This window comes from Rhinatrema bivittatum, chromosome 18 (assembly GCF_901001135.1).
Source record: "Rhinatrema bivittatum chromosome 18, aRhiBiv1.1, whole genome shotgun sequence".
In the NCBI taxonomy this organism is placed as follows: Eukaryota; Metazoa; Chordata; class Amphibia; order Gymnophiona; family Rhinatrematidae; genus Rhinatrema; species Rhinatrema bivittatum.
Window position 1 is genome coordinate 33343122 of NC_042632.1, and position 22211 is coordinate 33365332.

The window sequence follows — 22211 nt, forward strand, 5'->3', positions numbered from 1 at the left end:
TGGGAAGTTTTCAGGGAGGTGGGGAGCCAGAGGAGGAATTTTGTGCATGCCTACCTCTTACAGGATTCCAGGGAGCCCTTCTCTCCGAGAGCATAAACAGGCTAACTACACCTCAATGTAAAGTTAATTTTTCAGAGACTTACCATGGATCAAAAGTTTATTGCGATCCATATTAATCCTTTTTAATATTAATGAGCTGCCTTGCATGCATTTGCATGTGACAGCTCAAATTTTTGAGCAAGATCGGTAATGCTTGCATGAGCATTACAAATACCACAGGTTAACATGCTTTCTACCACAAATTAAATGTTGATTTTAGCATTCATCGTGTGTTGATGCATTAAAAGCTGGTTAGTATATAGGCCTCTTAATGCACTAAAATTAAACAACTGGAGGGAAAAAAATACAAAAGCGTACTAGTAATCTGGATAAAAATGGAAAGAGAACACAAAATCTTCTATAAAAAAAAGGTTTTCGCTCCCCTTTTCACAATTGACCATTTGACTATCATGTGCACTCCTGATACATTCTTACTATTGACAACGAATAAGATAAATCATGAAACGTTTATCACCAGCCTGACTCCTTTGTTAAAGAATACTGACCTAGAGACCTGCTAGAAATGACAAAAAAAAACATTCATGTGCTCAGTATCAATTACAGTTTACACCACAGGTTTTATGGTTGGGAAGTATCAAGAGAGAACTATCAAACTGATGTGTGAAGTCAGATTTGCCTAATATCACAATGGTTTCTCAATACAGCCTCCTGGAGAACTGGCCAGAATGCCCAGGAGACTCTTTAGGCATCAGACATGCTAAATGTATTCAGGTGTAGACAGCATGTTCTGCTTGATAGCTCTTGCTAAACCACAATGTCCCACTTAAACAAAAGGGTGATAGGCTCACCATTCCTTCTGTGCTCTGTTTCCCCATGCACAGCATTGCACATGAGCTAGTTTAGCAAGTATAAATAGAACAATCCCAGGATTTGCATGTCCACAGCCCAAGGATGAACTACAGCAATAAGGCAAGGCCACAAAACTCACTCAGCCTTGACTGGAGGATTTCCATGAGAAAATAAATACAGTGCAGAAGCAGTGCAAGGTATGAATACTGATTAATTTCTCATCTTGTAAACTGCTCCAAGGAGCATACTCTCTAAACCTTACCTTAGACCAGTAGCAACTCTCACTGGAAGCTTTCTGCAGACCTCACTCCATTCAAGCCCTAAATAAGATTCTAGAAGAACAATACAATATGGCCATTGTTTCCAGCTTCTTCTTCATAAAGTCAATTCTTGCATAGTTATTAGTGATGATTTGGACCTTACAGGGTAATTTTCAAAGGGAAATGTAAATGTGACATACTATCATAGCGATTTTCAAAAGCTCATTGTGAGGGAGCATGTAAGAAACTCCCTCAGAGCGCCTTAAGGGACTGGCTACAGCTATCTGTACTGGTCCTCCTTAAGTCCCAACCCAGCAAGGGATTCTGGGATAGGGTGGATCACTGCAAGCCGGGGATAAGAGACCAGGGCCAGAAGGATGAGAGAGACAGGAAGCCTCAAGAATACAAACTGTAAGTTATAACTATTTTTGTTGAATTGCACACATCAGCTAACGCTTAACAATGAAGAAGCTTATAAAGATTGCTGCCAGAGTCCAGCATGGAGTCTGTTCTCTGGCTAGTTTTGATCGCTCGGCATCACACCCATTTACATGCATTTAAGGGCACTTTGAAAGTTGCTACAATATATGCTATTGAATTATTGTTTCACCTGTAAAGGAAACAAAATATGCTATTGAATTGTTAATAGGTTTTTACCCTTGTTAAATGCACTTAGTGCGGTTAAATGGGCTTTTGAAAATTGCTACGATAGTATGTTACATTAACATTAACATTTTCCTTGCAATATTACCCTGATAGGATTTAAGGGAAGGAAACACTGTAGTTAGGCAGGCACAATAGCTAAATGGAAAGTCTATTATCTTGGTAGGTGCTCTAATGATGCTTTGGAGGGAGACTTAACCCTTTGACCCTACCTTAGCCCTATTATTTATACCATAATCCTCACCTAGATATAATGAATGCTTCCTCCTTATTCGAAGCTGACATCAGCTAATATAAAGCACAGTATAAAGTACAGCTCTAATATCTACCACTCTTCTGCACAGTAGGGATCTAGACTGAGCAATACTTGACCTCAGGAAAGACTTGTCAGAGACAAAAGCATATATTAGAAGGACTCTTCTACACTCAGCTGGATTCTCTGATCATCATGGCAACCCTAGGTCATTTACAATGGAGGCAACTGATCACCTTTTGTAAATTTAATCTAATAGATGCCAATGAATGTTTTTGTACCCCAGGGTTAGTAACTGCTGACCCAACATTCAATGAACCAAGAGGCCATGATAAGGTATAATTTCTATATCAGCTTTTCTACGACTGTATCCTGAAATCATTTACAGCCAACAAGCTCCACTAAAAAAAAACCAGTGAAGATAACAATACTTTACAATTAAGATAGGAAAGAAAACTTTGAATCCTATTAGCCAATTCTTTATTCCTTTGGGTGTCATTTCTTTTCAGCTTCTGACTGAACAAATACCAAAGAGTGTGATTTGAGACAGGAGAGAAATTGGTACTTGGATGCCCATTGCATCACAGCAACTACTTCGCTGCTTCTCCCCAAAGGCACGTCTGTTTAAAACTCTTATCTAGAGCGCATAGCTGAGCTCTACTATTTAAAGAAGAAAAGATTCAAGAAGGATCCAGGAACCAACCCGAGATGCCATTCCTGTCAACAAGTCGTCGGTCTAAAGAGCAGGAAAACATTAAGGGAGCCATTTTGAAAATCTTTCCTTTGTTGCAAAGTCCAGGAGTGCACTCAAAGAAAAAAATGTACGTGCAACTTTTTCAGTCTAAAACTTGCCACAGGTGCAAAGGACCCCATGCACCTTTGCACCTGCATTTTGTGAGGAAAGATTTTGCAAGGAAAATACAGAACGTAAACCTGAAAATACATTCTACCGCACGTTGTTTTACAATCCCGCTCAAAACACTTCCCCTGAGAAGGCCTCCCCTTCGTGAAGCCAAATGTGTGCTCGGTCTGGAACACCAGGTATAGCCATATTGAAATCAGGCAACTTTCTGAGGGAGGGTAAATGTTTATTTAACCCACATAAATAGGTTTATAATTAGCCTCTAAAAGCTTACTACGTTCAGTGCTGCTATCAGTCTGAGGTGAGCAAGTGACAAATATACTTCCTTAAACATATGTGTCTTGTGTCCCTAAGTGCCACGCTGCCACTAAACTATAGCACCCGAATGAGGAAGAGACCCAGACTGCCCCATCCAACTATCATGTGCTAAGGTACACACTGCGTCCAGGAAGCCACTGAGCCCAGGCAGTAGCACAGTCTAAGCCATTCTGGGATTTATCTGTGCTGTGTTGCCGGGCTCGAACACTGGCGACAACTCCATGAAGAAGTCACAAATGTTGTTTGTTTGTTGAGATTTAGCTCATTTCTTTTCATTGGTAGCTCAAGACCCATCACATTCAGGTACAATAGATATTCCCCATTCCCCAGAGGGCTTACCTGAGGCAACTATTTTATTTTTCTTGTCTTCTGCAATTTCCAAATGAATTGATGTTCACAGTAGAGCAATGTTTCCCAATCCTATACTGGAGGCGCACCTATCCAGTCAGGTTCTCAGGATTGCCACCATGAATGTGCATGAGATAGATTTCCTTACCCTGGGTCTCCAATGTAGGCAAAATCTATCTCATGAATATTCATTATGGATATCTTGGAAAGCAAACTGATTAGATATACCTCCAGGAGAGAACTGGGGTACGCTGCAATGGAACATACACAACTCAAGAAGTTCTTTAAATAATTACTCAGTGGATGAAGTGACTTGTCCAAGGTCGTAAGGAACAATTTGGCTTCACTGGTTTTTAACCTGCTGTCCGAACCACTAGGCTATGCCTCCACTGCATATTACGTTGCTATTCCATGACTGCTTAAATAATGTAGGATCATTGGACTAAAGTCTATAGTGCTAATCATTTCTATACTGCTACTGGATGTACACGGTCCTGTACCAGGTCTTTGGGCTGAAAGCATGGAATTTTCAACTTTACGGAGCCAACACTGGGTAAAAAACAGCCCCTGAACATATAAGCAAGCCAAGACGATCAAGTACTGGCAGCACCATATCATTCACTGTAGTCAGTTGCAAGACAGAATCTATCAATGAGAGTCACTCTGTAGGCTGATATTGTTTTCTACAACAGTCACCCAGGAAATGGTTCTAATAGCTTTTCTTTCTTATGTCTCTTCCCATTTGGAATGGGAAGAGAGCTGGAAAATGTGTCCAGAATCCCTCAATTACTGCGCTAAAAATGGTTCCCTGTGAATATCTAATTACCAGACTCGGAGTCGCAAGAGGAAATGCCCTGTGAACCAGGACCTGCAGGAAAGCAGTTTAAAATAGAACAAAACCGGGGTTTAACAAAAAAAAAAAAAACCCTCCTTTGTTCAAAAGGAGCACTGCAAGCATCTACGGTACCGTGTTTGACTTAATAGGCCAATAAGGAAAAGTGAATCTTTAAGCAACCTCTAAACCAAAAATAGAATCGTGCTCCAGCCTCGGAGAGAATTATAGCCGGAAAGCTGCACAACATCAGATGATAGCTGGAAGTGCTAATAAGAGTCTAAGGGCCAGATTTAAGGACTGAAGAAACCTGGTGAAGCATTTCTTGTGCATATTTTAAACGCTGCTACTCCAAAGCCGCAGGCACTAACAAAGGTGCGGCATGGTTAATTTTAAGAAACAATTGTCTTAAGTAGGTATAATTCAAAAGCGAAGTGCTTGTTACAAATAGAACAAAGATAGCCCTCACCAGCCTGAGCCGCGCCGTCAGTGCCAGGCATGGCACAGTGCCACGGCCAGCAGGGACCACCGCATCCCCCTCCCCATGCATGGACCTGAACCTGAGCTGAGCAGCCCAGACACAGCTGGCGGACCCGAACCCGGATCCCCCCCCCCCCCCCCCTTGTCACGGTGCTATGACCAAGCCCCGTGTGCAGCAAAGGTTTAAATGAGCTTTGCCATCTGAAAGGAAATGTTGGTAGCTTGGTTTGTGCCAAGCTTCTCAAGGCCGAGTGAGAGTTGCCTAAGCAAAAAAAAAAAGAAGGGATTTTTCACTTTTCATACATGATTTGACTCCAGAAACATCTCAGAAGGAGAGATTGACTCAAAAGTGCTTTTGAAAATGTCCAGCATCCAGTTTGCAATACAGAAATATTGGCAAAAATAGCAATACCAATCTCTCTGTCTGGAATGATAAAAAAAAAAAAAAACAATTTCAGATTTAAAAGGAGGAAAATTATGATTTTTTTTGGTTTGCAATGAAACTGAATTATTTATTTTTAGTTTCAGAAATTATTCTGCAAATTTTTGTCTGAGGTGTTTATTGCCAGTATCCTCTGAACAATACTGAAAAGGCCTAGCAAAATCCACACATTTGTAATTTGTGCTGGGAAGACAGTTAAGAAATGTTTTTAAATGCATAAAATTGTGCACAGTTGCTAATTGTTCCGCAGTCGTAAAAGCAAGGCTTAGTTTATGGGGGACCGGCCAGGAACAGTTCCGCAATTTTCAGGCTTAGGAGGCAGAGCGGCAAGGGGTGTTCTGCTCCAGCCCCTCCCCTCTAGGCAGCCTGCAGGGAAGAGGAGAAGAGGAGGTGAGCCTGGAGCACACAGAGAAGAGAACAGCCACTCTGCTCCTAATCCAGGCCCTCCCATTCTCCTCCCCCCCCCAACCCCCCCTTCCTTCTCCCGTCTATATTGCAGGGAGCAGAAGAGGTAGGGGTGATACCGAAGCAGACACTGCAGAGCAAACGACAGTCACAGAAAGGGTTTGGATTAGTATTGAGTTTGAAAGTTGTGGGCACGAGTGCCAATTGGCGAGGCTTAAACCTCGGTCTTGATGAATGGCACGACTCCTCACATCTTTCAAACCTGTGCTAATTCAACCTTTTTTTTTTTTTGCGGCAGCCACTCGCGAGGGGAGGCGCGTGATGAATTTAAATTGTTTAGTCGAACTCAAGGGGGTGTCGATGTGACCGGGGGGGGGGGGTGGTGGCAGCACAAGGCAGAAGGTGCCTAATCCCCTTCCACCAGCCCTGGGGTTAGAGACCAGAGAAAGAGTCCCATTCTCTATCTCTCTGCCTTCTCCTTCTGACCCCAGTGATCCTGCATCCCCAACTCCAGCTGTCCTTCGCCTACCAGTGCTCATCGAGTATGCTAAGAGCATGAAACATGTGTTCAGGTGGTGTGTGAGAGAGTTCACAACTGGGCCTTCTTCCTGCCCCTCTGCACAGCTCACACCCTGGCCCTAGCCCTCTCCATCTCACCCCTCCAAATTCAGCCCTGCATAGAAATTATTTTTGTGCAAGCCTTAAATTTGATTCGGGGGGGGGGAGGGGCGGCGGGAAACCACAGCACTCTCACAAGTTTTCCTAATTCTTAGAAGACATCCCAAAGGATGCAGCACCAAGTGATGATCATGGAAGTTTGGCTGAAGAGGCTGGTTATTGTGAGAGGTCTGAAATACCAATAGGCCGATGCAATATCAGAGCATTAAAAAATGTGCGTCCAAACTGGGCACGCATGTTTCGAACGCACACACAGCCACCTGTCCTGGGTGCTTGATGCAATGGTCAAATGAGCTACCGCGCTAAGAGAGATGCAAAATAGATCATTTGTGCGGCCTTAGCGCTCTGCATCAGGCGCCCAGGAGAAAGGGCTGTGCATCTAGAACATCCTGTCCAGAGCTACCGCCCAACCACTGGCAGGGCTGTTCCTGATTGGTCCTTTCACTGAGATGTGACAGTGAATGGACCAATCGGCAGTAAGTGGAGTGAATAAATTGGTATTAAGTGCCCAACAACATTAATTTAGTCACTCCTTCGCTCACTGCCAGCAGTGGTTCGGATTGGGCCAGACCTTGGGGATGCAGCTTTCTGTGGTTCCTCCTATGAGGAACTACAGAAAACAGGATTTTTTTATTGGTTGTCCTTGAGTGGGACATAATTCTGCTTTCTGTGGTTCTGCCCATTTAGCATCACTAGCACACTAATACGAGGAATCACAGAAAACAGGATTTTTTTTTCGTCAGCCCTTGAGCGCCACATGTTTTTTGTTTTGTTTTTTTGCAAAATAATTTTTATTCAGTCAAGGATATGAAACAACTCAAACAACCACAGCATTGCACCTCAAACAGCCATCGCCCAAAGAGATAAGAAATACAACAATGGTACCCTTACGAACCCACTTCATCAGAACATCAACTCAGGGAGACTGGTCATCCCTCCAGACCCTTGACTTCCATTTCCTGTTTTCCCCCATTGCAGACCCCAGCCCAAAGCTTCTAATGCCTGCTCCCAGGCAGATGTTAAATTTGCGCGTAAAATGGGCACCATGGCCGCGCAGCAATATTTTTGCATCCGGGGTAACAGCTAATAACCTCATCAACATCAATTTACATGGTTTGGATGTGCGTTTTGGATGCACTAATCCCATTATTGCATGGGAGGTTTTGGACGCACGTCGAAGCGAGTGTAAAGATGTGCGCTCAGCTGAGTGCACTATATTACATCAGCATGTAGGGGATCAGGTAAGGGACTCCTCATAGCTTGTTTCTGTGGAAAACATCTTAGTCTATCTGCCCCTTGATGAGCAGCCTTATTCAGTAAGTGAAACCAGATCAGACTAGGAGTTTGTCCAGGGGGCCTCAGATACAGAAAATGATACTCTGTCCACCTTATATATAGTAAATATATATATATATATATGGTGTGTGTGTGTGTATATATATATATATATATATATACCAAATTATTCTTGCTGTCTTACATGCAGGCAATGTTGAAATAATATTTCTGTTTCAGAGGTGATCCTCCTTAGAATTGCAAAAATTAGAGGCTGAACAAACTGACCTTGGTCATAGTGCCTGACTCTTCAGTCCCACTGCTTTGTGCCAGAGCCACCTTGGTCATGCTTGAAATGCTTAACACATTTCCTGGGATATTAACAGGCTGTCAACTGTTTTTCAAAGCACAGATATTGTATTCTGAGCAACGGGTTTGACAACAAAGGAATAAGAGACCTAGTACTAACCGGATCACCCCGCGACATTGTTTATTGTTCCCTGTCAGTACAAAAGATCTGATATTTAGTGCTGAGATATTGGCCTGTGCTGGTTCTATGATATTTTCTTTAGCAAACCTTTATTTTCATGCCAGAAAAGTGTAAGAGATGTGTTTGTTTCACTTACTAAGGCTGAAACTATTGGTCCCAATTCTTCAAGGTCTTTTTCCATGCACACATTAGGGGAGAAGAGCCTTGATGACTCGGGCGCTATGATTTGCTTACTACCTGCCTTGGGATCACTAGATGTGCAAACAGTTAATGCTATGCACATGAGCCCTAGTCTATGTGACCACAGCCTGTAACTCAGAGGGGACCGAGTTACAGGGCATACATGAGGAGCAAATTGCTGGAAAGCATTTAGTAAAAAAATATATATAATAATAATCCTAGTGCTCCTTCAAATACAATATCCAGCAATGTTTCCTAGTGCCGAGTACACATAACATAAGAAATGCCATGCTGGGTCCATCGAGCCGAGCAGATCCAATTCTTTGTTGCTTTCTCCCAGGCTTTCCCAGGTCCACTTGGTTAATAATTGTTTATGAACTTATCCTCCAGGAGCTCGTCTAAGCCCTTTTTAAACTCCGCCGTGCTAGATCCATCGACTACATCCTCCAGCAAAAAATATCCACAGCTTACTTGTGGGCTGAGTGAAAAAATACCTTCTCGACTTTAATTTAAATCTGCTGCCTGCTCGTTTCATTGAGTGTCCCTTAGTCCTAGTACTATTTTGAAAGGGTAAATTACTGTTTCCTGCCTGCCTGTTCCACACCACTCATGATTTTATAGGCCTCTATCATATCCCTTCTTAGTTCTCTCTTCTCCAAGCTCAAGAGCCCTAACCTGCTTAGCCTTCCTCCATAAGGGAGCTGTTCCATCCCCTTTATCATTTTTCTCACACTTCTCTGTACATTTTCTGATACTTTTTTATTTATTTATTTTCCTGGAGATGCAGAGACCTGAACTAAAAAATGCGGTACGCAAGGTGTGGTTACACCATGGATCGGTGACAGGACGTATTACAATGTGCGGTCTTCCTGCCTTACATGTGCAATATCTGTTTCAGCCAAAATAATATGAGCCAACATGGAACGGCTGGCTGTGCTAATGAACATTTGCCACAGCTAAGATCAATTGCCACTTGTGATTGAAAGAAGAGGAATATGAATATTTTAAACAACTAAAAAGAAAATGAAATGCAATGTTAAGCATAAACCCTTGGGAGCTAGCCTATTTGCTCTGCAGCAGCAATGCTAAGCACGGCCATGCAGACAGCCTGAGCTGAATTCAGGGGTAGACTCTCCCCCCGAGGGCTGAGGATGCTGCAGAGGAAGTGCTTATAGTTCCCCCAGAGAAAGGGAAACCCCAGCCACCGCTCAGCAGTGACATTTATAGACTATCATAGCGTGATCCCCCTTGACGAAGACCGTAGCCACAATGGCCTGTCCAAATAAGGGAAAATGACATAAACATAGGAGTAAAAGCACCCTGTGTAGCTGTGAATGATGGCTTAGAGCAAGGCTTCCTGAACATTTAGCCATAGTGACCCCTCTTTAGCACCTGAAAATTCACACAAACCCCCACAAGAGGAACAAAACAAATTGGCAGGGATGTGGTCCTTCTCCAACAATCACGCAAGTCTACCGCACACTGCGATAGTTTGTCCCGCAACGCAAGACTTTATGGCGGGCTATGAAATTTACCCATGCGATGCAGGATTTAAGAAATTTTACCTAACCATGCCCCCCCACCCTTTTTTTTTTTATCATGGCCGCCAACACATCATATTTCCACAGAATTTATAGCAATTTGAGGAATCTAGGCCTAAGTTTGTTCCTGGAGGCAGTGGAGGGTGACATTGTCTTGCTCAAGGTCACAAGGAGTGGCCATGGGATTTGAACCCTGGCTTCTGTGGCAAAGAGGGGCAGGGAGCATCAAACCGGTCCTGCAAGGCCTTCCACAGTCAGAGATCCGATTCGTCCTTCCTTAGGCACAGTCACGTATGTACCAAATATAGATTTCCTATGGTGCAGAGCGCCAAAACGTTTAATGTTTTTCTTAGCCAGCAAGATTTTCTAGTTGCAGCTAAACCTGAGGTATCAAAACATCTCATTTAAGTTGTAGAACTGGGCACTTGTCAGTTATTACTCATATAGTTTGAAACAAACTTGTACAGGAAATGCAATAGTTCAATACTGCAAAGTGTCACATATTCCAGAAACTACCTAAACATTTATTTCAAAAAGTGTTTTTCTATCTGTTGCCTGAGGATTATTTTCAGTCTTAAGGTATATCCATCTCTCGTCTTCTTTATCTTCTGAATCTTTCTCCTGGTTTTCTTTCCATTTTACCTTTCCTTATGTGTCTCCTCCCTCTCTTTCCACCTTTCTTATCAACACTCTCTCTCTTTCCTCTTTCCTCTCACCTCTCATTTTGCACTTCTCCAATTCTGTCTGCTGTCCGGCACATTTCCACTTCTCCCCATCTCCCTTGTCTTTGGTCCTCGTCTTGCACCCTTTCATCTCCCCTCTCAATACATCTTGTATCTCCTTCTCGCTGCCCCCTCCCCCATACTTTTTCTATCTCCCCTTATCTCTCCCTTCTGGTTCTCAGCTGTATCTAAACTTGATACCTTCTATCTCACCCTCAACCACAGTTTCCCCAGCTTCTCCTCATCTCCCTCTCCCAGTGCTCCTCCCCCAGCATCTCCCAGTCTCACCCATCATCCCCCACCCCCATGACCTTCCCTTCCCCCAGCCTCTTTCATCCTCCATCAATACTCCTTTCCCAGTGCTCCTCCAGCCTCATTCATCCTCCCCCCAGCCTCACTCAACCTCAATAATCCTCCCCAGGGGCTCCTGTCAGTGGGATGTAGTCAACAGTGTGCAATGTGAGGGCACTGAAGCAGTTTGTGCGTGTGCGGGCTCACTGTCCCTGCAACGGTCCTGATGCTGCCTCCGTTCACAGCTCTGGCTTCTGAAAATTGGCACAGGCACTGGGGGAGGTGGAGGCAGGACTGCTGTGCAGACAGCAAGCACAAGTTTCAATGGCACCAGGCGAAAGAGCAAACAAACTGAGAATAAATAAAAACGAACGTAAAAAATGGATAAATATTACATGTAAATATTGCCTTAAAATACCAGCCTCAATGTACAATGAATAAATATATTACATACAATCAATTAAATCCCAGCCAACATTGCCTTGTTTCAGCAAGATTGCCTGCATCAGGGGTTAAAATTCATTAATACCGGAACAGATATCTATAAAAATAAAGAAGTAAAAACATCCAGTAGCATTAATATACATTTTGGAAAACATACAGAGTAGGCAAAGAAGTGAAACCCGAAGCTGGTGCACCTAAAAAATAATGTAAAGATTAATAAAAGCACTGTGAATAGTATATTAAAGTCTACTCTTATTCGGTCACATGTAGGGTATGGCATAAAATACGTAACTGTATAAAGAGGTGTAGCTGGGGATCAGTGGACAGTATATGGCCCCATAGTATCCCTCATCAGCCATGAGAAGAGGGCCTCACTGGATCTGAGTGTGACACATCCCCCATTTACGAGATTCCCATTCTTAAAGCGTAAGACTTGGCCTGTCTGACGCTGTTGGCTGAGCCCTGTTGCGAGGGGATCCTGGGGGGGGTGGGCGAGGATCAGTGAGGGGAGCTCGCTCAGGGAGGATGGGGGAGAGAGGAGGAGGATGAGTGCAGACGTGTCAGGCCTCAAGCAATAAGTGTGCGACTAACCGCAACGAGAGGGGGACCTCACGGTCACATGCGGTGAGCAGCTCCTTTCACACACCAGAACCTCCGGGAACCAGGGCTGATGGCGTGCGCTCTAGGGGGCTGCTGAGGCAATGCCTGAGCGTGACCTCGCTATCCCCCACAGCAGCCCCTGCCCTCACCTCCTCCTCTCTATCAGATGCCAGTGCTGCGGCAGGGTGGGGGACAAATGAACACATAATGAAGCACTGTTTCAATAGCCCCATGGCACACAGAAGAGAATAAAGATACTTTAGATAAAAAATTAGAACAAAATTCAGTATTGTCCACAACATTAAAAATACAGATTGCCATTATTTTGTAAGCCATATTTTCAATTAGCTTTGTGACTGGAAGCCTTTAATCTCTCCATAACCCATAGAAAAAGGAAGAAATACTTTGCAAGTCAAAACAAACACAGGGATAAGGCAGGTTTCATTTAAAGGAAAACATTGATTTTTTTTTTTTTCTTAATTCCAAATGTCACACAATAAATAGGACATCTCCCAGTGAGGACTGCTGACTTCATGGACCCAGACAGAAATGAGACCGTGATGATGTGTATGTGGGCGGCATAGTGAAGGGGAACATATGCCCCTTGGGATGATTTCAGAGAGCGGTCCTAGAAAGGAGCCAAACGTTTGAGAATCTTCTAGCTAAGTCTGTCCTGATGGCCCAGTTATTGGGTCTCTGTGCCGCCATGTGGCCTGGTTGTAATGCTTCAGGCTGAGGATTGCAGGCTGGGAACATTGAGCATAGGAGTGTGGTTGAGGCGCAGGCACGAGAAACCTGTGTGCGACAGGGGCTGCATTTCTTTGGGAGGAAGAACTATTGTGGATTATTGCAAAGTCCCCTGCAGACTCTGTGCCAGTTTTCAGACGGAAAGTAGGTGCTAAGGATGTGTTTTCGTTACATTTCGTTTAGAAAATGAAACAAACAAAAAAACTAACCAAATGTAATTTTTTTTTTTCAATTTGTTTTATTTTCAAATGGAACGGACCCCCCTTACCCCAACCATTTACCCCATCCATGAGTCTAAAGGAGCAGGAGAGATTCCCAGATACTCCTGCCTTATTACATTTCTGTTTCATAATGACCCCAGTGGGCCCTGAGGCCAGATCCATTTTGTTGTATGGAAGTATCTCTGTATCTCCCTAGAGTGATGCCTCTGTACAACAAAATGGCACTGGCCTCCGGGACCGCCAGCACCATTTTGAAATGGAGATCCGGTGGGGGCAGGAGTAGCTGGGGGTTGCTCCTGCCCCTTAGATCAACGAAAGGGTTGAGGGTGTCTGGGAGAGTTCGAGGGAGCACAGTGGTGGGGGGGGGGAGGGCTTTGGTCGAGGTGGCAGCAGAGGAGAAGAAGGGAATGGTGGACCTGACTTTTTTTTTTTTTCATTAACATAGGCATCTCGCTCCCTGAGTCCCTCCCGCTTCCCTGTCACATGATCACCTGTTCAACCACAAATTGACAACCACACACTTGTTTCTTTGTAAAAAAAAATAAACAGGCCACAGCTTTTATTAATCTTTAACATACCCGGGCTTCGTTCCAGTGTCCGCCCTGGTAAGCCAGTCCGCCAACGTCATCCGGCCTCCCCTGCCGTGTCTCAAAGCCGGGGAGCCCTCCTCCCGGGGCCGCCCATGCCCCTTACTATTCCGTCCTTCGAGGACCTCCATTTTTATACACCATATCCTCTATGGCCATGTTGGGCCCTCGACTCGGGTTCCCCCCGCCACCAGCCTGGGATAGTGTTTCACTTGTCCCAGGCCCCTCAAAAAAACACCACTGCTGCAGCCCCCACTGTACCGCCATCCCCATAGGAATACTATTGCCTCCTGTATGGCGTTATTGAATAAGTCATACCCAATTTCTGATAGGTGTATCCTATCCACTCTGTAAAGTCCAGGGCATGGTTCGTCTGCCCACTCATGTCTTATGGCTCTTCCCCCCCCCCCCCCCCCCCATCCCTTGCATCCATAATCCTACCTGCCTATTTAATTTCTTTCATCCCCTTCCCCACAGCTTGGAGCCCTGCCATTTGATGCGCGGGATGATGTCTGACCATATCATCTCTGTTCCCGGTATCATTTCCATAAGTGTCGCTAAATCCTTTTTTATTGCTCCAATCAATTGCTTACTCGAATATTCCCCTAACTCATTCCCACCCAGGTGTATCACCATGGCATCCGGCTTCTGCAGTTTGCTCAACTTATTCCTCATCTCTGATATTAATTGTTCCCAGCGCATACCTTGTTTTCCCATCCATATCAGTTTTATATCCCGTGGTGCCAATCCCAGATGTGTCCCGTATGGTCTCTCATGCACCCTCTTGGCTACCCAGTGTACAAATGAATGTTCTATGACTCATACAATTTTCCGTCCACCTCTCGGACCTGCGGGTAAATTAATTATTGAATAATTGTTAGCAATTTTCACTCAGAGTACCCAACTCTGGCCTTACATACAATTTGGCCGCTGAGGATTTCCATCTGCCAATCCGGTGTATGGCATCCATAGGCAGGCCCACTTGCGCTGCACTTGTGGCCGCTCCTATCCTAAAGGAATGCGTGCTGTATTCCTTGGCATCTAAACCAATACTATTGAGCGTCATGCGAAGGACAGCTGTGAACTGGAATTTTGTCAATGGGACCCCGTCTGTGTGCACAAAGAAATGAGTGCCCCTTTTTGGTCTTATACTAAGGAAATGGAGAATATTCTTTACTGGGCAGGTGACATAAGATTCCACCCCAGCTAACCTGATCTCTGCTCCTTTTTCCTCTTGGTCAGTCTTTGACCTATGTACTGTTAAACTAATGCTGTGACTTTGCATTAGAATGTTTTTTAGCAATATCCCATGTTGTCCTTTATCCTTTTTGGATGCAGCGACCAACTCGCTCACCCTCAGGGCCACAAGAAATGCTACGCTAAAGGCTGTTCTAAATAATGCTATTTCGAATTCATCCTTGCAGCTCTGTGGGACTGCATGCCAAAATCGAACCAATATCCCATGTGTTATAGGTCACCTTCTATCTCCTTCTTGCTTGCTACTCCTTCGCCAACCAGCCAACATCTTCTTGACCATAAAATTATTCATTCGATCTCCCAGTCCCTGTGCCTTTGCAAAGAATGAAAATCCTGCCAACTGATTCACAGTTGCCCCTCTAGACATCCCCATCTCTTTTGCCCATTCAACAAATTTCACTATCATTTTGCTCTCCACTGGTCCCCCTTCTCATCCTTGCTCCTGTAGGAAATCCCTCACTCTGTCGAAGCCCCTGCAATATGCTTTCCATGTTGCTGGAGCAACCGAAGCCTTCAGTAAAACCCATTCGGTACTGCTCCAATCTGCCATAAGTGGTCTGGGATTCGTGTTCCCTCCTCTTCCACCTCCGGTACCTGTTGGCGAAAGAGATCCCACTTAGCTCTGGACAGTGAGTCTGCAATTCGGTTACGCACCCCAGGTATGTACTTAGCTCTGATGGTCATATTTGCTCTCAAACTTTGCAGTATAACTTCTCTTAGTAACTCCGATACCTGTGGACACCTTGTAGCTTGTTTATTAATAACTGCCACTGCCGCCTGGTTATCGGACCAAAAGACAATTCGTTTTTCCTGCAACTTATCCTCCCATACTGTCAATGCTACCAGTATTGGGAACAACTCCAAGAACATTATGTTTTTAATGACTATGCTCATCTTTTTCCACTCGTCTGGCATGGGACTGCGCATCATGCTCCCTGACAATATGCACAGAATCCCCAACCCCCTGAAGCATCGGTGTACATATCGAGATCATGGTTTGACAATGTGTCATCCTGCCAGTTTGAGATCCCGTTAAAGTTTTTTAGGAATTCTAACCACATTAAAATGTCCTTCCTCATGTGTTCGGTCATCCTAATGCGGTGATGTGATCACTGCACTCCTTTTGTCGCATCCGCAAGATGCCTAATGAAAGCTCGCCCCATGGGGATTACCCGGCAAGCAAAATTTAAGCTGCCAATCACCAATTGCATTAAGACTAATGTGATCTTTTTTCCTATCAGTGCTGTCCCTAAGATGTTCTGTAGCTTGTGCATCTTTTCTAAAGGCAATCTAGATGTCATAGTCTGTGTATCTAATTCGATTCCCAGGAATGATAAACAAGTCGTTGGGCCCTCCGTTTTTTCTCCTGCCAGTGGCACTCCAAATTCGCTTGCCATGCTTTAAAATTCCCGTAGAGATTGCGCACATGTGTCTGCGCCTGTGGGTTCCACAAAGAGGAAGTCGTCAAGATAATGGACCATATTGTTACTACCTGTCTTTTTCTCCATCACCCACTGTAAGAAAGTACTGAATGTTTTGAAATATACACAAGAGACGGAACACCCCATTGGCATGCATTTATCGAAATAAAATTGGCCTCTGAACTGAAAAGCTAGTATGGGAAAACTGCAGAACCGAGAGTAGTCTGAAGGCGGATTTTATGTCCACCTTTGCCACATTGCCTTAGTATGTTAATAACAGTGCATTCTTCCTGAAGTAAGCAGTCATTGACTGACTTCTCTGGTGGGTAGGATAGATTTTGTATAAGTCTGAACTCCCCTGGTTCCTTCTTCGGGACTACTGCTAATGGTGACAACATCATTTTTTGCAATGGCGACTCTGGGAATGGGCCTGCCATTCTGCCCATCTCAATTTCCCTGTCAACCTTCCGCTGTACTATGTCAACATGACGGACAATGGATTCCGAATTACTAACCGATACTTTTTTTTATTTCACCTTGAAATGGTATGCTAAAACCTTTCTCAAAACCTTCCCTTAACTTTTGTGCTTCCTTCCTCTTGGGATAGATAGCTAACCACTTAGCCATCGCTGCTATTTGCACTGGTGAAGGAGCCATGCCCATATGCCCGTCATTTTCTTTTTCCATTACTCCCTGCTTGTTGACCGGTGCCTTTCCTTGTGCAATTAATCACGGGGTGCGGTGCGGCGCAAACCATGCAAATATGCTTGAATTTACAGGACTGGAAGGTGCAACCGGATTTGTTATAACACCAACATATTCTATTGCCGTTGTCTCCCCCTTGATTAGATCCTGAAGCTGATTTGCCATTGTAGCTATTGAACACCTTCCCGCCTTTGTTATATGTTCCCGCATCAACCGCCTTGTAGTCATTTGTCTTAACCATAAACCCTACATCCTGCATTCCCCACGACATCGTTCTATTTTCCTCCATTTTGTCCCTGAATTTTTCGACCAAATAACAAACAAAAGCAAAAAAAAAATGTAAGCGAGGAAAATAAAACAAAAAAAACAAAACAAAATGGAAAAAATGTTCAGTGCACACCCCTTATAGATGAAAATTGTCCAAGGTGAAAAAGTACACACAGAGCTGTGCATCTGCTTTTTCTGTTGATACTTTTTTCCGTGATAAACCATGCACATAGTTTTAAAAATGCAAAACTATGAAAGTTATTGCCTCCCCCAACCTAACCCCACCTCTGATCCCACCCACTTTTCCTGAAAGTCAAAGGAGACACATTATTGCTCCCCCATTCACATTTTTGCTTGAAAATATGCACAGTATACAAGAGGAAAGGAATGAAAGAGGCATTGCAAGGAAAGACATAAAACATGCTTTCCTTTTCAAATTGTGATTTCTATTACTATTATTTAAGCACCACGCTCTGGCATAAAGGTTATTATCATTCAATTGCTGTTCTCCACAATGGAACATCTGGATACTGCTGCAAGGTTATATTTTTTGCTTTTCAAATAAGGCAAAAAGAGTTATTTTAAATGGAATATGGTATCGGGATATTGTCTTATAATATTAGTCAGTTCCTGGAGTAAATTCCCTTCTCCGAGTCCCATTATTGTGCAGATATTTTCTTGCTAGGTTGGGGAAATTTTGTAACCCTCTAGAATGAGATCAAGCCCCAGTACCAGAGATAGCTCCTGGCCTGGCTGATTTTATTTATTTATTTTTATTTATTTATTTATTTATCGAGTTTTATATACTGTTGTTTGGTTTCGCCATCACAACGGTTTACAAAGTTTTGATGTTTAACAGAGTGTTCAAAAATTCATGCGCTTGTTAACATAGTTATTGATGCCGTTATAAACGTAGTTTGGTTGTCAAACTACTCAAAGGTCTGCAGGTAGAGCCTGCCTCAAAACAGTGCAATCCATAGAGTTCCTATTGCCAGTCACATTTATCACTCTTATTGCTTCAAACTGTATTAGGTAACTAGATGTTTTTTAGATGACCTGCCACGGTTGGCAGCATTACCAACCAGAGTTAACATCTAGCGAAAGTCTCATGAAATGAAGACCAGTAGAACCGAATATGAATTGCCGGCCTACTGCCATGACATTACAAAGAATGTCATAGCTAAACAACATAGCAACAGAAAAAGCGTGTGAGGGAAAAATGAAAATATCCCAAAAAGGAATCTGCAACAAGTTTTATTTCTTCAACAGTCAGAAGATACTCAATCATGAAAGACAAGTTCAGTCCCCCAATAAAGGTCATGTTTTGCCTTGTGGCTTCATTTGGAGAGACAGTTCTAAAAGTAAACTAAACATATGTCTAAAACATGTACACAAATAGAGTATAGTATCAAATTAATAATAATATGCCTCATTTCTCACAGGGCAATATCTAAGTTAAGTTGGCGAAACAATGTCGGTGAAACAATGTGACAAGGCGATAGCTAAAGCCAGAAGAATTCTGGGCTGCATTGAGAGAGGAATATTGAGTAAGAAAAGGGAAGTGATTATCCCCTTGTACAGGTCCTTGGTTAGGCCTCACCTGGAGTATTGTGTTCAGTTCTGGAGACCGTATCTCCAAAGAGACAGAGACAAAATGGAGGCATCCAGAGAAGGGCGAACAAAAAGGTGGATGGTCTTCATCGAATGACTTATGAGGAGAGATTGAAGAATCTAAATATGTACACCCTGGAAGAAAGGAGGAGCAGAGGTGATATGATACAGACTTTCAGATACTTGAAAGGTTTTAATGATCCAAAGACAACGACAAGCCTTTTCAGAAAAAAATCAGCAGAACCAGGGGTTACAATTTGAAGCTCCAGGGAGGAAGACTCAGAACCAATGTCAGGAAGTATTTCTTCACAGAGAGGGTGGTGGATGCCTGGAATGCCCTTCTGGAGGAAGTGGTGAAGACCAGAACTGTGAAGGACTTCAAAGGAGCGTGGGATAAACACTGTGGATCCATAAAGTCTAGAGGACGTGAATTAAAAGTGGGTGGCTCGTGGGAATGACGGCTACTACCTCGAGATAATACTCTTATTCAATAAACATACACACGGTTAATGTGACTCCAACATTGCTCTAAGCTTCAACGGCAAGAGGAAATGTGGAAAAAAGGATTTGCTTTCACAAAAAAGCGGAGAGTAGCTTGCTTGTTACGGCAGCTACTACCCCAAACCAAATAAGCCTGATACTTCACTTTCAATGCATATCCTGCATAGCTCTCTGCTTCAACGGCAGGGGAGAAAGACTGATACTTCAAGCATATCCAGCATAGCTCTCTGCTTCAATGGCAGGGGAGAAAGACTGATACTTCACTTTCATTGTTATTTAAACAAGCTTACAACAATGAGAAAGGAGAGTAGTATACAGGGATAAAGAAAAAAAAAAACGATCTGCAGAACACTCATGCACATTACCCCAACCTACACGGGTATATATTCTACTTTTATTTTTAAATATGTTTGCTCTCAATTTTAAAATATGATACAATAAAGAATGGACATGACATAACATGATATAACACTATGTTACCGTAAAGTCTTGGCACTTGTTTAGTGATAGATTTTATCTGTTTCCCAATATTAATATTGGTGCCTTCTTGTAAACCGTTATGATGGTACCTAACTTAATGATGGTATAGAAAAGTTTTTAAATAAATAAATAAAAAAAATATCCAGCATAGCTCTCTGCTTCAATGGCAGGGGTGGAAGTCTGATACTTCACTTTCATTGCATATCCAGCATAACTCTCTGCTTCAACGGCAGGGAGAATGAAGAAAGGTGGATCTATATACAGACAACAACCAACAAGGACTGAATTATTTAGTTTGGGTGGGCAGGTGGGCGTGGGTGTGGCTTTCTTATTGCAGCGGTTGCTACCCCTAACTAATTGGGCTAGATATTTCACTTAGATGCAGTTCCAACACTGCTCTCTCATTAATGGTGGGGTGGAAGGTAAATAGAACCAAAAGGTTACTAAGAGCCAAGAGTAACATAATATGAGAACAAAATAAAAGTGCGAAACCTGCTGGGCAGACTGGATGGACTGTTTGGTCTTCTTCTGCTGTCATTTCTATGTTTCTATGTTTAGTTTATTTAAAAGTTATATACTGTGTACATCATATGGATTTCAAAGCAGTTAACAAGCATAAAACGTACATAAACATACATCAAAATTCAGTTCTGTTTACTGCTTATGGGACAGCCCCACGAGTGGCTTCACTCACCCTGATGCTGCCAGCTGACGACTGCTGCTCCATGTGGCAGGGAAATGTCACTGCTCCTGCTCTCCTCCTAGGCACGCGTGCACAAGGCGCACTAAGCTATAAAAAATCCCGTGGTAGGGACCCAAGCTCTCTGCGCCCTCCAATGTCATCACATGGCTGGGTATTTAAACCCCAGGATTGCCTCAGCAAAGGTCGCCTGTCGGTCTTCAAACCTTGCTCCAGTCTTCAGCCTCAGCCTCACTCCTCGTCAGCTTTCAGCCTCAGCCTTGTCGGGTCTCTAGCCTAGACCGACTCTTCTGATCTTGACTTATCATAGCCTGGCTCGCGCAAAGACTCATTCGCCCATTATCGGTGCAGACCTTAGGGCTCTGCCCACGAGGATGCATCAGTTGCACCACGGCAAGAGGGGCTCATGCCCCTGTCACTCACAACATCGGTATTATACAAATACACAGGACACCAAAGAAACCATAAAAGGTTCAGTTAATTCTCCAGAAAGGCTCTTTTGAAGAAATAAGTTTTAAGTGCTCTTTTGAATGATTTTACACAGGACATAGTTCTCACCTCATCTTTAAGAAAGTTCCATAAGATTGGACCTGCTGCAGAAATTACCCCCAGTTTTACGGCTGGGACTTCGAATAGATTCTTTTGTGCTGATCTTAAGGACTTTGAAGGTCTGTAGATTTTCATGACAGAGCCTACCCTGCTGAGATGGTCCAGATTTAGCAGGTTGAAAATAATTATAGCTAACTTGTAAAGTATCCACCATTTAATGGGAAGCCAGTGTAGATCTGTCAGAACTGGTGTTATATGGTCACGTATTTTAGAACCAGACAGAATATGTGCTGCAGTGTTTTGAACTACCTGAAGTGGGTGGATTAAATTATAAGGAAGACCTGCATGCTGTAGATGGAATTACCGTGGTCTAAACCAGTGAGCACCAGGGACTGGAGAACAGTCAGAAAGTCCTGGGGTTCTAACAGTGGACACATCTTTTTCATCAGTTGTAGCTTGAAAAATGACACTTTTACAACAGATTTTATGTGTAATTCAAAGGGCAATTCAAAGTTACTCCAAGGTTGCGTATTTGCCAAGTTATAGGAATGTTGTAATTACAGAACCAAAGGTGAAAGGGATTTTTTAAGGGAAATTTGCTCAAAATCAGAATTTCACTTTTGTCAATATTCAACAGTGGCTTGTTATGAAATAGCCATTGATTTAAGCACTGCAAGCAGAAGGAGACATGTTTTAAGGTTTCTGACCAAGAGGACAAATACGTACGAGCCTCTGAGAACTTTGTAACTTTATTGGGCTCACTAAGTATTGCTACATCTATGAGACTTTAAGGCATTTGGAAAGGGTGATTTTGAGCAGTTTGGTAAGTTTTCTTCAATTTAAAAAACAATGTACATCTTCAAATAATCACTATTCAAAGGTTAGACCAGATTAAACAACTCACTGAAAACTGTCGGGATCCCGAATGTGTGCTCCTTTTCAGTTCTAATTTTACAAGAAACTTTGGGTAGGGGAGACCCTGGGATTGTAATTGGTAAGATGTTTTGTTTGAGTGTGTAATACCACTGAATGACCGCAGGAAGGCCTTTGTTGCGGGGCGGGTGTATGTGATGTCTTAATGTTGTGAATACAGAGTGGGGTGTTAATCCTCTTAAGAGTATGGGTTTGCATGCTTGGTGGAGGATGTGGCCCAGAGAGGTATGAAACTGGAA

General features: G+C 43.3%; 1 long non-coding RNA gene across 1 annotated transcript in view; it reads left to right on the plus strand.

The window, feature by feature from the left end:
* The first annotated feature begins 2786 nt into the window (after positions 1–2786).
* Positions 2787–22211, plus strand: part of LOC115080004 — a 130442-nt gene continuing 111017 nt past the window's right edge. The window contains exon 1 of the long non-coding RNA XR_003853482.1: positions 2787–2906. This is a non-coding gene — a long non-coding RNA (uncharacterized LOC115080004). The remainder of the gene's footprint in view (positions 2907–22211) is intronic.